Below are 15944 nucleotides of genomic sequence, written 5' to 3'. Positions count from 1 at the left end.
GTAGGTAGCAATAGCGTTTAGTGGTCCCACAAATGAAGCAAAACGTTTCTTTTGGGGGTCTAAAGAACGTTATCAAACCTCTTCCAAGTAGAATTCATCCCTAAAGCACTACAGCTGAATGAGTTAAGTGAAACCCTAAACACATTCTTTAACTCACTTATGCAGTGATCAGCTAACACATACACACTGCATTTATGTTGTGTGTGTTTGCGTGGCTCTGTCTGTGCGTGGCTCTGTCTGTGTGTGGCTCTGTCTGTGTGTGTGTGGCTCTGTCTGTGTGCGTGGCTCTGTGTGTGTGTGCGTGGCTCTGTGTGCGTGTGCGTGGCTCTGTGTGTGTGTGCGTGGCTCTGTGTGTGTGTGCGTGGCTCTGTGTGTGCATGGCTCTGTGTGTGTGTGTGTGTGTGCGTGGCTCTGTGTGTGTGTGTGTGCATGGCTCTGTGTGTGTGTGTGCGTGGGTCTGTGTGTGTGTGCGCGTGGCTGTGTGTGTGTGTGTGTGGCTCTGTGTGTTTGTGTGTGCATGGCTGTGTGTGTGCGTGGCTGTGTGTGTGTGTGTGCATGGCTCTGTGTGCGTGGCTCTGTGTGTGGTTGTGCGTGTGTGTGTGGCTCTGTGTGGATAGCTTTTTTTGTAGGTGGCTCTGTGTGGGTGGCTCTGTCTGTGTGAGGGTGGCTCTGTGTAGGTGGCTCTATGTGAATGACTCTGTGTGGGTGGCTCTGTATGTGTGTGTGGGTGGCTCTGTATGTGTGTGTGGGTGGCTTTGTGTGTGTGGCTCTGTGTGGGTGTAAATGCAATAGGTCATGCATATGCGAGCGATTAAGCTATTGGCATTGTAAATGACAATGCCATTTATTTAACGATTAAGCTATTGGCAATGTAAATGACAATACCATTTCGTTATGATAAAAAAAAATGTCGTGAGCAATGCCAATAGCTCTACCTTTAATAATGCTGAGACCATTGCATTGTAAATGCTTGTCTCTCTATCTTACGGCGGACACTGCCCTACGTAAAACCGTAAGCCACTGGGGCCACGGCAGTGGAGGCGCCGCTGTCCAATAGGAGCCCAGCCCGGACAGGGGCTTGTCTCTGAAGTGCCATTTCCACCCGGGGAGGTTGTGCGGGCACGGCTACAGGACTGACCAGGGGCGGCTGGTGACATTTGAAGTGGTGGGCATAAACTGATTTGCGCCTCAACTTGCCTTATTGATGTGCCAACTCTAATCATTCTGGCTCCGTTCCTCCTTCCTGTATTGCTTTCTTCTCTTTCCCTTTTCATTTTCCCTGTCACGTGACGTCTCTTTGGCGTGAAAAAGTCTTTGGCTCGCGGCAGCTATAATAGTTAGAACCCAGGCCCGGCCCCCACTGGCCAGCAGCAGATAGTACGGGTGTTTGTCACAGTCAGACAGAGCTTAATATCAAGTGGGCAGAGCCAGAGAGGCGAACTGCGTGAAGAAAAACAAAATAGACAAAATAGACGTAGAAATGGATTCTGCCCATTCTCGTGAGGACACACACACACCAGCCCTGAGCCCTCCCCCCTGAGAGCTACATTTCTTTTCGGCAATATCCAAGCGACAGGTTTCCGACACGAAAAGTTCTCTACCTGAGCTTGAGAGACGCCTGTTGGGGAACACGACTAGAGGTCGCTTTTCGAGGCAGTGCAGTGCCTGCCTTATAGGCAGGGCCATGGAATTGTGCGCAGGACTGGACCTAATTATTATGCGTCAGGGTAGACCAAATTATGTGGCAAAAAAGGCCACTAATGTGGGGTACTGTGGCACATTTTATTATTATTTCGACGCAAAATACACAGTCTAAGCACAGATTCCACTTACTTCATACTAGCTCACATCTAATACAGCAATAAGCAAACAGCCTCTCAATGCGTATTTAGTAACTTTTGACTTGTTTGAGTTAGAAATAATTTTTGTTTGCTAAATTCTGAAGATTATGCAACCCATGGGTGGTCGACTCAAGCCTGTGACACACAATCCCTTATTACCGCGGCAAGCCGGCCACTACTAACACACGCACGAGAAACAGTCAGCGAGACTCTCTTACTTTTAATTTTTTTCGCAGCGGCAGGAATGATGGATCTTGTATCTCTCTCTTCTACAGTACAGTGTCTACACTGACTTGACTAGTGTAGTAAGTGACTTGTGACTACACGAGTCCAACTGCAAGTGAAGTCCACGAGCGACGACGACGACGACGAGCAGCAGGCCAGGCACCAGCAGACTGTCCGGTGTGTGTCTCCAGACATACTAGGGAGCGAGCAGCCAGACAGACCGTGTGCATCCCGAAATGGCCAATCACTACATGGCTTCACATGAAGTCACACAGTGATTGGCCATAGAAAGTGCGGCTGCTGCAGTGTGCCACCACCCACGCGCGGCACCCAATATGGATTGCAGTGCGGTGGACCAACCAATCCTGGCGCTGCATGCAGCGCCAGGATTGGCTAGGGGGGCACAGATACTGTGAGAAGTTGGCCTGGTATATGATGCTCACTAGTTCTAGTGATCACCTTGTACCATGCCAAGCAACACTTATGATGATTGGTTGTAAGTCAACTAAGCATGGGCGGATCTAGCGGATCTCGCGTACGCGAACTTGCGGATTTACGGATTCGCAATCCGCGAAGATCCGCGAACTCTAGCGGATTTGCGGATTTTTCCGTTTTTTGTGTTGGCGCGTGTTCGCGCCGATTTTGGGACAAGTTCGCAATTGCGAACTTACTTTTCGGCTCGCAACGGCCGCGACTATGTTGTTTCTATGTCTGGTTTATCATCACAGGTTCACAGCACCCTCTGTTTCACCACTGCCACCCTCTGGGACACCCATGCCACCCTCTGGTACATCCTCACTGGCACCTATTAGGTTTATTTATCACTGTAGATTATGGTGGTTGAAAAAAGCAAGCACACCTGCCCTTCTTCAACTGCCATCAATTAATTTGTGTTTCATTAATGTGTCAGTAATTTTGAAATTTCCAGTCTGGCTGGCACCTGCTTCCTTCCTTATCTGTAATTTGCTTTTTGTTGCAGTGAAATTTTTTTTTCACAGGATCTTTATGGTGCTATTCTATGAGCCTGCTGTTTGGGTCATAGCAGGGTCATAGAATAGTTGCAAACTCTGGAGGGGCCCATCAGGAAGCACTACCTTGAATGTTACTAATGTTAAGTTTGAACTTTTGCACCTGCTCATTGCTTTCAGTTTAGCTAAAATCGTTTTTTCTGCAATTTCGCGCGTTTTTTGGGGCGCGAATCCGTGCGAGATCGATTTCGGAAGCCGCGAATACGTGCGAATACAATATTGTTTTTGTTGCGACGTGTATGTTCGCGTGATCTTGCGCGTGTTCGCGAGGCGCTTCTAGCTATACGTTTGCCAAGTTACCCTATCGGTCGTACACGGGCGCGGCCATCTTGTTGGCGTGACGTAATTCCGTTTCCGCCCGCTATGTGTAATCTCGCAAAGTGTGCTGCTCGCTAGTACAATTTCGCGCGTACTCGCAAGGAAAATCTCGCGCGAACTTACCCACGCGGTCGTGAACGGGCGCGGCCATCTTGTTTCTCATTCATTGCTATGGTTCTGGGCATGCTTTCTCTATCCTCTCTCAATCTCTGCCATCCTTTGCTTGTTTGAAGTTTTTTTGATCTAATTTTACTTATTATCTATCCCTCTATTTTTCTACCTCTATATTTTTGTGTTTTCTGCAGCTTTTAGTTACTTTTAAACTACTTTTTTAAACTCTTTTCTTTTCTTCTTCACTATTCTATTTCTTCTTTATCATTTAAGTTTATTTCTGCCCAGACCATGGTAAAGGGAGCCGGGAAGCACCCTGAGAAGGGGAAGGGTCCCGCACCCCGTGCCCGGCTCCCGTGCGGGCGTTTAAGGGGGGAGCAAGTGGTCCCGAGGGAGATCTTCAGCGCGGAGGAAGTGGCGGCACTGATCTTCCACGTCCAGCGCCGCCTCCCCAAGACGATCCTGGGAGGCGGCAAGATCGCGACCGGCTATGGCATCCGGGAGCGTCGCAAGCGGTGGGAGAAGGTGTGCCGGGCCATGTACAAGATCTCTGGGGTCCGGCGCACATATAACCAGGCCACCCACCGCTGGACCGATGTCATGGACCGGGAGCGGGACTTGCTGGACGCGCTCGGCGTAGAGGTCCACGGGCTTGGTGAGTAGTAGTAGTAGTACATTTACTACTCTGTTTTATCCTGCTCTGTTATTTGCAAATCTTTGTTCTTTACCAAGAGCAATAATGCTGCCGATTACATTGAGGTAAATTATATTTCAAAATCTTCTATGCATTTCAGGTGCACTGCTCTCCTTCTCAGTAGCCTTGCTTGCTACTATGCTTCTTTGTTTTGTATGTTGTGTTCAGAAGCATTTCATTGGCCTGAGAAATTATGTATGAGTGTACTGTAAAGAAAAGAACTGCGTAATGCTAGACAGTAAGGGTCATATTTTCAATTACCGGCGCATCCCTGCAAAGTAGCAGGGATGCGGCAGTAATTGTGTGCCATGCCACCACCACCCATTGGCCCAAAACGTCACAGAAGCCTTATGCATCTGTGCCGTAAAGGCAGCGCATTGCTGGAGTTGCGTGCCAACGATGGCGCAGCTCCAGCAATGCTCTGGGGTACCCTATCTCCCCAATGCTGCATCAAGCCGTACGTCGGCTTCAAGCGCGCAGGGTTTGAGTCATGCATCATTGTCCTAAAAGTGACTGATTGACATCTTGTAGATTTCCCTCAGCCACTTTTAGGATTCGTTCCTGCGCAGGTACGCCCTCCCTTGCGCCGGAACGCCCCCTGATGGCGCAGGGCTTTACAACGTGATGCATCGCCCATATGCCCATACGTGTTTTTTTTTAATATATACGCCGCACCAACACCATGGCGAGTCTTTTGTTCTGCCGCTGCGTCAGAAAAGGCACGCAACAATGGAGGAAAATCAGCCGCAACTTCCGCAAGGGACTTCTAAATCAGCCCCAACAGACTGAAGTCCAGTCCTTCCTTTAGACAGTCACATGGCTATAAGAAGAAATAGTGGCGGTGGTGGCGGGTGGATTGATAGTTTGAGTATTCACTGATCTGCAAGCAGGATGGACTTTGTCTGTCACGTGTTGCGCACTGCTGCCTGCAGTGCCAGGCCTAGGCAAACCTCTTTAGTAGTCTGTTTATTGAGTTACATAGGAACTTTCTAAGTCAACGTTCCGCAAATCAGGCAATACGAATAACGTAGTATACCACATGAGATAGATCCCGTGGAATAGTTGTCTATCTATTTGCTATTTTTGCAAAATATGTTGTTATTGTTCTTTTGAAATGTTTGATTTGGTTGAAAAATCTCATCCATGTTTTCTGTTTTTTCTTTCTTTCATGTTGTACATCAGCTCCCCCCAAGGGCAAGAGGACACAGGAGGAGGGTGCTGAGGATGCAGGCCAGGATCGGGCAGGCGAGGGCTCCTTTGCTGGCCCCAGTAAGTTTACATTTTAATAAACAGTACCTATTTTTTCCTAGCGTTCCTCATTCGATTTTTTCTAAATCGTCTTTGATCTTCTTGTAGACTGGATATAAATTCTTATCCTGCCTCGAATATGACTCCCTGTGGTATTACTAGACTATTCTTATTAGTCTGTCTGTGTAGCTAACTAAGATTGGACATTTGGCAATTCCATTGGACTCCCATTATATTCAGCAATACCTCTATGCACTGTCTCCTTACTGACTAGATAGTGTGGCAGAGTCATTCAGCTCCCGAAGTCACCGATTATAGATCCCCAATGATCTCTAGATTATCGTACGCAGGACAAGAGAGTAGTACGGAGTCACAGCACAGTCAAGAAGTGTCAGAGGCACTCATGCTTGCAAAAATTCCAAAACCTTTAGCTCATCCACTCTAGTCTAGAGGAACAAAAACCACAGAGTCTATTTAAGTTTAAAAGCTTTATTAAAAGTAAACACATTTATTAAAATCTACTTTGTCATAAAACTATTTAACTGTAAACGGAAAAGTGGTTAGTGCTGACGATTAATTGGACACATTTCTTGTGGTCGAGCCGAACTCTCACCTAGTTTGAACTTGATCCTGGTCGTGTTCTTAGGACTCAGGAGTCAAGCTTCTGTCTGTTAGGAGAAAAAGTGGTGCGTGTTAAAAATCAAAAGCAAGCATTCATCAGTTGTGCATAAAAGTGCAGCAAGACAACAGCCTTCCCTGGAAAATGGGACATTTTTACTATGGAGTAGACAGTCACAAATTATTACATTGTATTCTGTTTTTTTAACATTTCTCCTAGACCAAATATTATATAGTAGTGAGTGGTGTATTCTAACATTCTTAAATGTACTTTGTAGGTGTAACATCTGGTGACGGGGCCAGCGCGGAGGTGGCTGTGTTGGACCAGGACTCGGAGGCCTCTGGGGAGGAGGCGGCGGTAGAAGAGCTGGCGGACGTTCCTGTGGGGGATCAAACGGTGGTGGCGGAAACAGGTAAGCTATATATTCCTTACTTATTGAGATTGAAGACTGCATAGTGTGCTTTCTGCACGGGTGTATTACAATTACAAATCAACCAGGTAGTAGCCTCCTCGAAATGTACTTCGACTTAGCTGTGAAGTTTTTGGTGAGAAGAATCCCAATAAGTTCTTAGACGAACGTGATGGATGGGATGAACGAAAAGCGAAAGAAGGGTGTAAGTAAGTGGGACGCGAACTTGTATGATGGCTGGCAAAGAAGAACGATATGTGTTTGCTTGGCCCCCGAGGTGGCTGGGAAGGAAAGAATATGGTATGGTGCATGGCTGGGTCAATGATGAAGCAAGGATGGGTGGAAGGACAGCAGCCTGGGTGGGTGAAACAGAAACTGTATGTGTGCGTATACTTTGACTGAATGGATGCCTGGAGCATGGTATTCTCTGACTCTTAGATAGCACATGTGTATCTAGAGAGAGTAGATGGTCGCCAGGTGAAGTAAGTGTTACCTTGAAGAGCATGTACCACCGCACCCGCACGTCCGTTCCAGTGCAGGGAAGGCAAGGAAAAGAAATTGTAAATGTGTCCAATACTACCATGAATAGTAGCAGTACTTTGTATTGCGTTTGCATTCACAGCATATATCTGGTTATTACGGTGGACACTCCGTACCTCTCTTAATAACTTTAGTTTACTTGTAGTACGTCATTCATGTGTGGGTGTATCACTGTTCACTCAATATTAAGCAAAGCACCTAAAGTCATCTCATCTGTCATTAAATACGTCCCATGTGAAGTGATAGATAATCAAATTAGTTAGCTTCTTCAGTTTCCTTTTCTAGTACTCATTTGCACTGTAGGGTGAAAGGTAAATTAATTAAGCAGTAGCCCTTGTAACAGAGTATTCTCAGTGCCACCCGTAATAGAAAAGTAATAGCTTCACCACCTGCATGTACTGGACCGGTACAGTAACGCAAGTCTGTCTCACTCATCATGGTGTGCAACTTTTTTTCTCGGGTGCAAGTTCACTGTGCTGTGTCCATGTCATTCTGCCGGCTTGCATAAGATAACGTACCCATTTCCCTAAACAAGAGAGAAGAAGAAGAATAAGACTGGTGTACTGTCATAGTCGACTGTAATGGAAGTCCATAGTGGTCGTAGAATTAGTTCATTAAACTACCACTACTGTTAGAGCAAGGATGCAGAAGTGGGAGGTTACATAGATACTGTCCTCAATAGTTATGTACTGTGCTTTCAATTTGCTACTTGTACTCTGTGACCCAACTTTCGGCTCAATCACTTTGTGTTATTAATAAGGAGCATTGGTTACAGACTATGTCTTTCTTTCTTCATATAGTTGCTCCTTCCAAATCAACAACAAGGAGGGAGCAGGCTAGATTGGCCCGGCAACGGAGGCTGGAGGCCACAGTCGCCGAATATCGGCGGCTGGTGGCCCTGGAGGAGGAGGAGGACACGCAGTCGAGCGGGGCAACATCCTCGACTGTGACCACTGCATCCTCCTCCGTGACTAAGCCAGCGGGACCGAGCCGGGCTAAGAAAGACGACCGCCACCGCCAAGCAACCGAAATACCAGCTGCCCCCCACAGGAGCTGCAAGGAACGCCAACGCCGCCTACGAGTCCGCATGTCCAACCTGGAGCAGGAGGTCCTGAGGTATAAGAACTTGGTTAAGGGCCTCCGCTCCGAGCTTGCCACCCTCCGCAAGGAGTATGATGCCCATGCCGCATCATGCACCAGCACCAGCACCCTCCAGTAGTGGAGTGTCCCTTGCCCTTTTTTTATAGACTTTTGGGGGGTGGGATTTGGGAGTTGGGATCGTTTTGGGACGTTTCAGAGACAATCGTTGGGGTTAGGGTGGGTGAGGGAGATTATTTTGTTAGGGCTAAATAAATATATTTTTCAACTTTATCTGACCATACCTGTTTTTTACTGCTTTTCAGTCTGGTGGGTGGGGGGCGGGGGTGTAACAGTAACTTTGTTTTCCTGAACAGTCGTAGGACTTTAGTAGTACAACCGTCAATCTCTTGTCTACTCCGAAATAATACTCCATTATACTACCTCCCACCAAACGCTTATCTTACCTGTAATTTGTGTTAGAAATTAGGGCTAGGCCCAGGGCTGGCTCCAGGTGAAATGGGGATTAACGTTGTCAATCCTGGGCGGGTGACATTTCCTCATTGCGGTGGTACTAGTGGTGTGACACAGTGGCAGTTGCATGCCTATGGAAAAAAAGAAAACGAAACCTTGTTTGTCCTCCTTACTGTAGCATTACAACGGTTACGTTACGATCGAGAAAATAGCAGGTGACAGTACACTAGAACAGTGCCATAATGTAGCCTAACAAATGGTAAAGTATTTGCTTGCAAGTATAACTAATACTTGCGTTGAATTTATTTGACATTGGCTACTACTACTAGAAGATATAGTACTGAAGCTGAGTAAGTCTAGAAGATATCCTCGTATTCCTTCACCAGCCTGTTGCTGCTATGACCTTATCCTCCCCAGCAAGTGTGTGGAATTATTGATGTCATTTTAGTCAGACATCAAGCAAAACAACACAGCCCGGGGGAAGAGGGTTAGGGTTTGTAAAATGGATGGGAATGGGGGTTTCTTTTTGGGTAGGTTTTGTTGAGAGAAGAAAAAAAAAGCAGAGCATGGACAAACAATAATTGAAGATACAGACAATCTTTGGTTACAAACTAAAGGTAAGCACATGCAGTCACACTCATAGAATAAAAGACAACAATGGATACTGTATCTGTATTGCGTATGTTGTTGGAGTTGTCCTGTTGAATTTGGTAAGTAAGTTGCATGCAGCAAACAATTCCTCTTATTGGCGGCACTCCTCCATTCCAGCTGACGCTTCGTCCATCAATGTGGTGACCACTGACAGAAGACACCCTGTCCACTGCCTGCCTGGCGGATGTTGACTGAAACCCGGCCTGTAATTATTGAACGGAAAACAGGAAGTGCTATTACAATACCACTGATAAATAAATAAAAGGTATGTACGCTGTGTGGTTCAAAAAGTGACACTTTGATTTCCCTAATAGACAGTACAATATTTTTGAAATTGCGTGCTCTGTCTGAGTCACCTTTTTAAGGATCAATAAGTATGGCCAAAATATTATAGCGGATCTTTCCCCTCAAGGTAGGTGTACTACTGTGTTTTAGAACAAAATTTGACCTTCCCAGCAATGCTCCCACCAAGACCCTTACTAAAGCCAGTCGCAAAAATGTAGAAGAACCCCAATCATATCTCCAAAAACGATGCCTAGCAGAAAAATGGTTACAAAACGTACTTTGAAAGTAACAGTAGGCCCAAATACAGACCGTGGATTGTATTCAAACCACTTGCAAGCAAGCAAAAGTATCCATAGCCAGCATCGCTCCAACAGTGCTCTACAACAACAGAACCGCGTTGCAATAGAACCCCCCGAAACACATGCAATCCTGCTGCTAGGGCTAACCATAACGAACCCTAACTTACAAAAAGTGCCAAAACTGGTGTTTCCTTATGGATTTTGTCCAACAAACTTCTAGCCGGTATTAGACCTTCCCAGGAATGCCCCAGGCAAGACCCGCCAACCCACCCGCAAAAAAACACCCGACACAACACCCCCAAACAGCGAAAAAGCTAAATCTCATACTTACAATGTCTCTCGGCCTTCGGTCCAAACGCGGCGCTGTGCAGCTAGGTCGTCATCATCATCAATCATCATAACTCCTGTTTTCCACCACGGATTTCCTGAAAAGCAAATGCAATCAAGATTAGACTGTCGCAGCAGTGCTTCGACAGAGACCCCGGCCGCAACCCACCCACGAACAGCAGGAAGCCCCCCAAAACGCTACATTGAGCAAGATGTCTGAAGAAATGGCAAAAAAAAGGCTGTTCCTTATGGATTTTGTCCAAAACACTTCTATCCGGTATTAGACCTTCCCAGGAATGCCCCAGGCAAGACCCGCCAACCCACCCGCAAAAAACCACCCGACAACACCCCCAAACAGCGAAAAAGCTAAATCTCATACTTACAATATCTCTCGGCCTTCGTTCCAAATGCGGCGCTGTTCAGCTAGGTCATCATCATCAATCATCATAACTCCTGTTTTCCACCACGGATTTCCTGAAAAGCAAATGCAATCAAGATTAGACTGTCGCAGCAGTGCTTCGACAGACACCAAAAATTACACACAAACCCCCGGAACCCCGCCAAAGAGCACCTCAAAGGCAAGCAAGTCAGCAAAAACGGCAAGAAATTTCCACCTCATATTTGGTCCAAAACACTTTTGTCCATTATTAGAGCTTCACAGCAATGGGCCCAAATCCGTCAACTCACCCTCAAAGAAGTACAACACCCCCACAAGTGCTGAGTCTTTCTTCATTGGGCGTAATCCAGCACTCTGCTTGGAGGGAAATCGCAGTCTGGAGGAGGAGGATAGAGGAGCATGTTCTTCAGAACTTGTGAACCTGAGGAATGTAGACTGCGGCACCTTCAAATCAATAAGCAAACAAGTGAAGACAGTTCTGATGATGGTCTTGTTTTTGGGATTAGGTGATTAAAGTTTGAATTAAATTAACTGTGCAAAACAAAGAAAGAGAGACACAAAGCACACAGGAATAAAAGTGAATAAGGACGAAAAAGAAAGTTCTTGATTGATTGTCTCATTTTCAGGGCTCGGTGTCAGGGAATAAGAACAAGATTTCGTCATCATACTCTGCGAATTCAGGCTGGATGAGGTCAGTGGCACCGAACAGAGAAAAAATCCCCTCATCTACGTTGCTGTCCTCCTCGTCTTCATGCGGCGTGCTTTCTCGTACTTTGTAATCTGGTGGTATGAGGTGCTGATTCATCTTGATCATTGTCAGCCGCTCCACATTTTTGGGCGAGAGGCGGCTCCGTTTGGGAGTTACAATGCCACCAGCAGCACTGAAAACACGTTCAGAAGACACACTTGCGAGTGGGCAAGACAAATAGTTTATAGCCAGGTTGAAGAGCTGTGGCCACAATTGTTTTTTGCCATGCCAATACTGCAATGGCTCATCATTAAGGAAGACCTCTGTTGAGTCATTCAGATAGTCCTGCACCATCGACTCAAGGTCATCAACTGTTCCTCCACTTTGCTTACTTTTTGCTGTGCCTGTGACATTTTTTCGAGAACCATACCCCATCAAACTTAGCCAATCCTCCTCCCCAGCCACTGTTAGTGTTGTCATTGTGTGTGGTGCAGATGATCCAGTTGCCGGTGTCTTTAACGGCTGAGAGGTCACTTGTGCCCCAGCCACAGGTGCAGAAGTGGATTCTTGTGACTGCGGATGGCCTGCTGATGCTGATGCTGATGTACTGGCTTCTCCTTCAATAACCTGCCGTTCTTTTTCAAACCTCTTGGCTGACCAGGCTAACCAATGTTTGTACTTTTGAACATCTGCATCAGCGAAAGGAAAGAATGCGTTGTCTGCCAGCGCCTTTTTGTAGCGTGGATCCAGAATAGTAGCACAAATGTAATGCTGATCTGAGTTGATGTTTTGAAGACGTTCATCACCACGTAGGCGATGTAATAATTTCTCAGACAAAATTAAATGTTTTTTTTTTTTTCATCTTTTTCAAACTCAGAAGAAACCGCCATCAGTTGGTGCTCCAGTATGCACAACAATGGGATAGCTTTTCCCAAATTACAGTCCTCCTGGCTGACTGCACGCGTGAAGAACTCAAAAGGACGAAGCATGTCTGTCAGGCTTTTAACTATGTCCCATTGCGCCTTACTCATCCGCAGGTCCTCCTTCTGAGATGTAGCCTCTGTCAAGAAATAGTGATCGAGTACCGTATACTGCTCATACAGACGCTCAAGCATGTAGAAGGTTGAGTTCCAACGTGTTGCCACCTCCTGGATGAGTGCTTTCACTGGCATTCTACGTTGAAGTAGCAGTCTCCGCAGATGCTTCCGGGCCTTAAAAGAATGGCTGAAATGGTTGCACATTTTGCGGCAGGTGGCCATTACCTCGAACGCTGGACTCTCTTTATCACTCAAGAATTTTTGAACTACCAGGTTGATACAGTGCGCCAAACACGGCACTCTAACATGGTCACCAATGAACATGGCCTTAACTACATTGGCGCCATTATCCGTGGAAACATAACCAATCTTGCGTTTTAGGGGGGATAGCATTGTCAAGACCTTTTTGTTAAACTCTTCCAAAAGGTTTTCTGCTGTGTGACTTTTCTCCAAGCCAAACATGGCTAGTGTTGCATGTTTCCGAGCAGCTTTGAAAACTTGGTCCGGGTCAACACCTGCGTTTAGCTTTGCTTTAACACCTGAAAAAGAGACCCAGTGTGCAGTGATGCACATGTAATCATCGCCTGGGCCACTGGTCCACATGTCTGTTGTCAGATGTATTGTGTGAACAGCACTCTTCTGCAAAGCTGCCCCAATCGCCTGCAGCACATCTTCATGTAGTGCTGGAACCGCAACTCTGGCAAAATAGAACCGGCTCGGAACCTTCCATTTAGGGCAGAGCGTTGCCACTAATTCAAGAAAACCTACCGCTTCTACAAAAGAAAAAGGTAGAAGGTCCACAGCTAGCATTTTAGCCAGCTTAGTGTTATACAGACACGTCAGTGGGTGGTTGCGTTCATATGGCACGTCTGAAGTAAGCATTGTTCTAATGTTGCCCTGGACCAAGCATTTACGGGCTGATAATGACTTCGTTGACCCAATTTTGCTCGCTGGTGAACTTTTGTGCGTTGGTGTCTCACTCGCTCCAACACTCTTAGTGTGCCTCACATTGGGTGTGCTGCTGACAGGGGTACTGGGTGTAAGGGAAGTGTTTGACACGTCTTCTTCCTGCTCATCATCATCAGATGAAACATCAACGTTTCCTTGAATTTGGCCTTTCTTGATCGCATCTAGGTGCGCAAACCATCTGACAGTGTGCTTTCTCTCAAGATGACCTCTCTGGCCGCCGGTAACATAGTTGGTACCTGACTTACCACGACTAACTGCAAGCTTACAAAGGGTACAAATGGCAAACTTTGGATTTTTTGGACAAACAGTAAAGAAGTCCCAAACTGGGGACTTCAAGTGTCTGTGGGACATGGAGGAGGCGGCGATACTGGTGGTGGTGGTCATGAAGCTAATGCCAGATGAAGTGGAGGATGTGGATTGCCCAACTTTTGTACGTTTTGCACTTTCACCGCCACTAATTAAGGTCGAGGTTGACGGAGGTCTCTTCTTGCCAGAAAGAAATATGGAAGCGGGACGAGTTGGTGTACTACTTAACTCCAATGATTGTGGTGTTTACACTGCCTCCTCATCGACAACATCATCATCACGCTCAGCAGCTCTTCGGGCTAGGGTCAAAATGTCTGTTTGCTGCATGCCCGCTGGGGCTGCAGTGACCTTTATGATGACTGGGTCGTCGTTGGCAGAGTCTTCATCAGCAGCAGTATCCGCCACTTCTTGTTGAGACTCATCACACTCCATAACTCTGAGACTTTGGACGAGCTTCCTTTTACGCTTAACTACCTTTGTTTGTTCCCAAGTTTGATCCGTATCATCAGAAGGAGGTGTGCTTGAAGAGGATGTAGACACCACCCTTGATCTCTTCCTTGCTAGGGGTGTGGAAGACAATGAAGGATCATCAGGAGGAGTGGCTTCCTCAAATGATACCTCGCCTTGATTGTCGATTTCCTGATGTGCCCCTACTTCGGGAGGAACAACTATTGTGGGCACTTGTTGTGACCCTCCATGCACCTCTGCTTGCGCATCTCCTTGCGCTGCCTCTCCTTCCACATGTACTTGGGCTTGTACTTGCACATGTGATTGTTGTTGCGGCTGTGATTGTTCAACACTCGTCAGATGAGCTACAACAACCTGTGTTGATTGAGGGACATTGCTGCTGCTTTCTTGCGATGAGCCAACATCACTGGTCGATGGTGATTGAAGAAGTATACTGGCTGCCTCTGCAGCACTCAAGGGCTTGGACTTAAGTTGGCGTGGTGGTGGTGGTGGCACTGAGCCCAATGGAGCGGGGGTGCTGCTGCCAGCTTGGTCCCCAGCAGATCCCGCTGCAGCTGCTGCAGGCATACTTTTTTTTTTACTCCCAAAAAAAGGGGCGGGCGGCACACCAGTGTCCTTGGTAACTTGCTTCTTCTGCTCCTTACTGGCACCTTTCTTGCTAGAGGAGCTACGGGTTACTTTTTTGGGGCCATCTTCTTCAGAGCAGGTCAGCAGGCAGCAGTTGCACGAGTTGCAGAGGGTTCTGTGTCCAGACGTGACGTCGCGTGACGTTATGCTGCACACACCGCTGCAGGACTTCTTCCTGGCACTGGTGGTTCTATTGAGTCTTCTTGTGCACCTAAAAGCAATGGAAGACAGAGGAACATCAGTTCAGTTATACACCCCAAAAAATCGACAAAACACAGAAAAATGAGCACAATCCCATGCCATCCATGATGTTTACATTGAAGACACCCCACAGAAAGACTAGGGACATGCAAGTATGCAACACTCACTACCCCTGGGCATAAGGGATGAAAAGTAGGCAAAATAAGTGCAGGCCTCAGACACTGCCTCTCCTCAAAATGGCCCCCTTACACCCCAAGCACATGTTGCCTGTACCAGCCAGCACTCAAGATGGCCACCACCACCACCCACATGGCCAGTCCACATCAACAGTACACCCCCAAAAAACAGAAAAACAGCCAGAAATCACCACAATCCAATGCCATCCATGATGTTTACATCAAAGAGAGTGAGACCACACCACAGGCACACTCAGTCCATGCACCACCACCACCCCTGGGCAAGCAAAAGGCCACACCAGCAGCCCCCCAAAAACGACAAAAAACAATAAAATAAGCACAATCCCAGCCCATCCATGGCCTCAATTATGTTTAAATTCAAGAAGACACCCCACAGAAAGACTAGGCCCATGCAACACTCACCACCCCTGGGCAAAGGGCCACACCAGCAGGCCCAAAAAAACGACAAAAAACAATAAAATCTGCACAATCCCAGCCCATCCATGGCCTCAATGGTGTTTAAATTCAAGAAGACACCCCACAGAAAGACTAGGCCCATGCAACACTCACCACCCCTGGGCAAAGGGCCACACCAGCAGGCCCAAAAAAACGACAAAAAACAATAAAATCTGCACAATCCCAGCCCATCCATGGCCTCAATGGTGTTTAAATTCAAGAAGACACCCCTCAGAAACACTAGGCCCATGCAACACTCACTACCCCTGGGCATAAGGGATGAAAAGTAGGCAAAATAAGTGCAGGCCTCAGACACTGCCTCTCCTCAAAATGGCCCCCTTACACCCCAAGCACATGTTGCCTGTACCAGCCAGCACTCAAGATGGCCACCACCACCACCCACATGGCCAGTCCACATCAACAGTACACCCCCAAAAAACAGAAAAACAGCCAGAAATCACCACAATCCAATG

This window comes from Lissotriton helveticus, chromosome 1_1 (assembly GCF_964261635.1).
Source record: "Lissotriton helveticus chromosome 1_1, aLisHel1.1, whole genome shotgun sequence".
Classification (NCBI taxonomy): domain Eukaryota; kingdom Metazoa; phylum Chordata; class Amphibia; order Caudata; family Salamandridae; genus Lissotriton; species Lissotriton helveticus.
Note: the sequence above shows the minus strand (reverse complement) of the source record.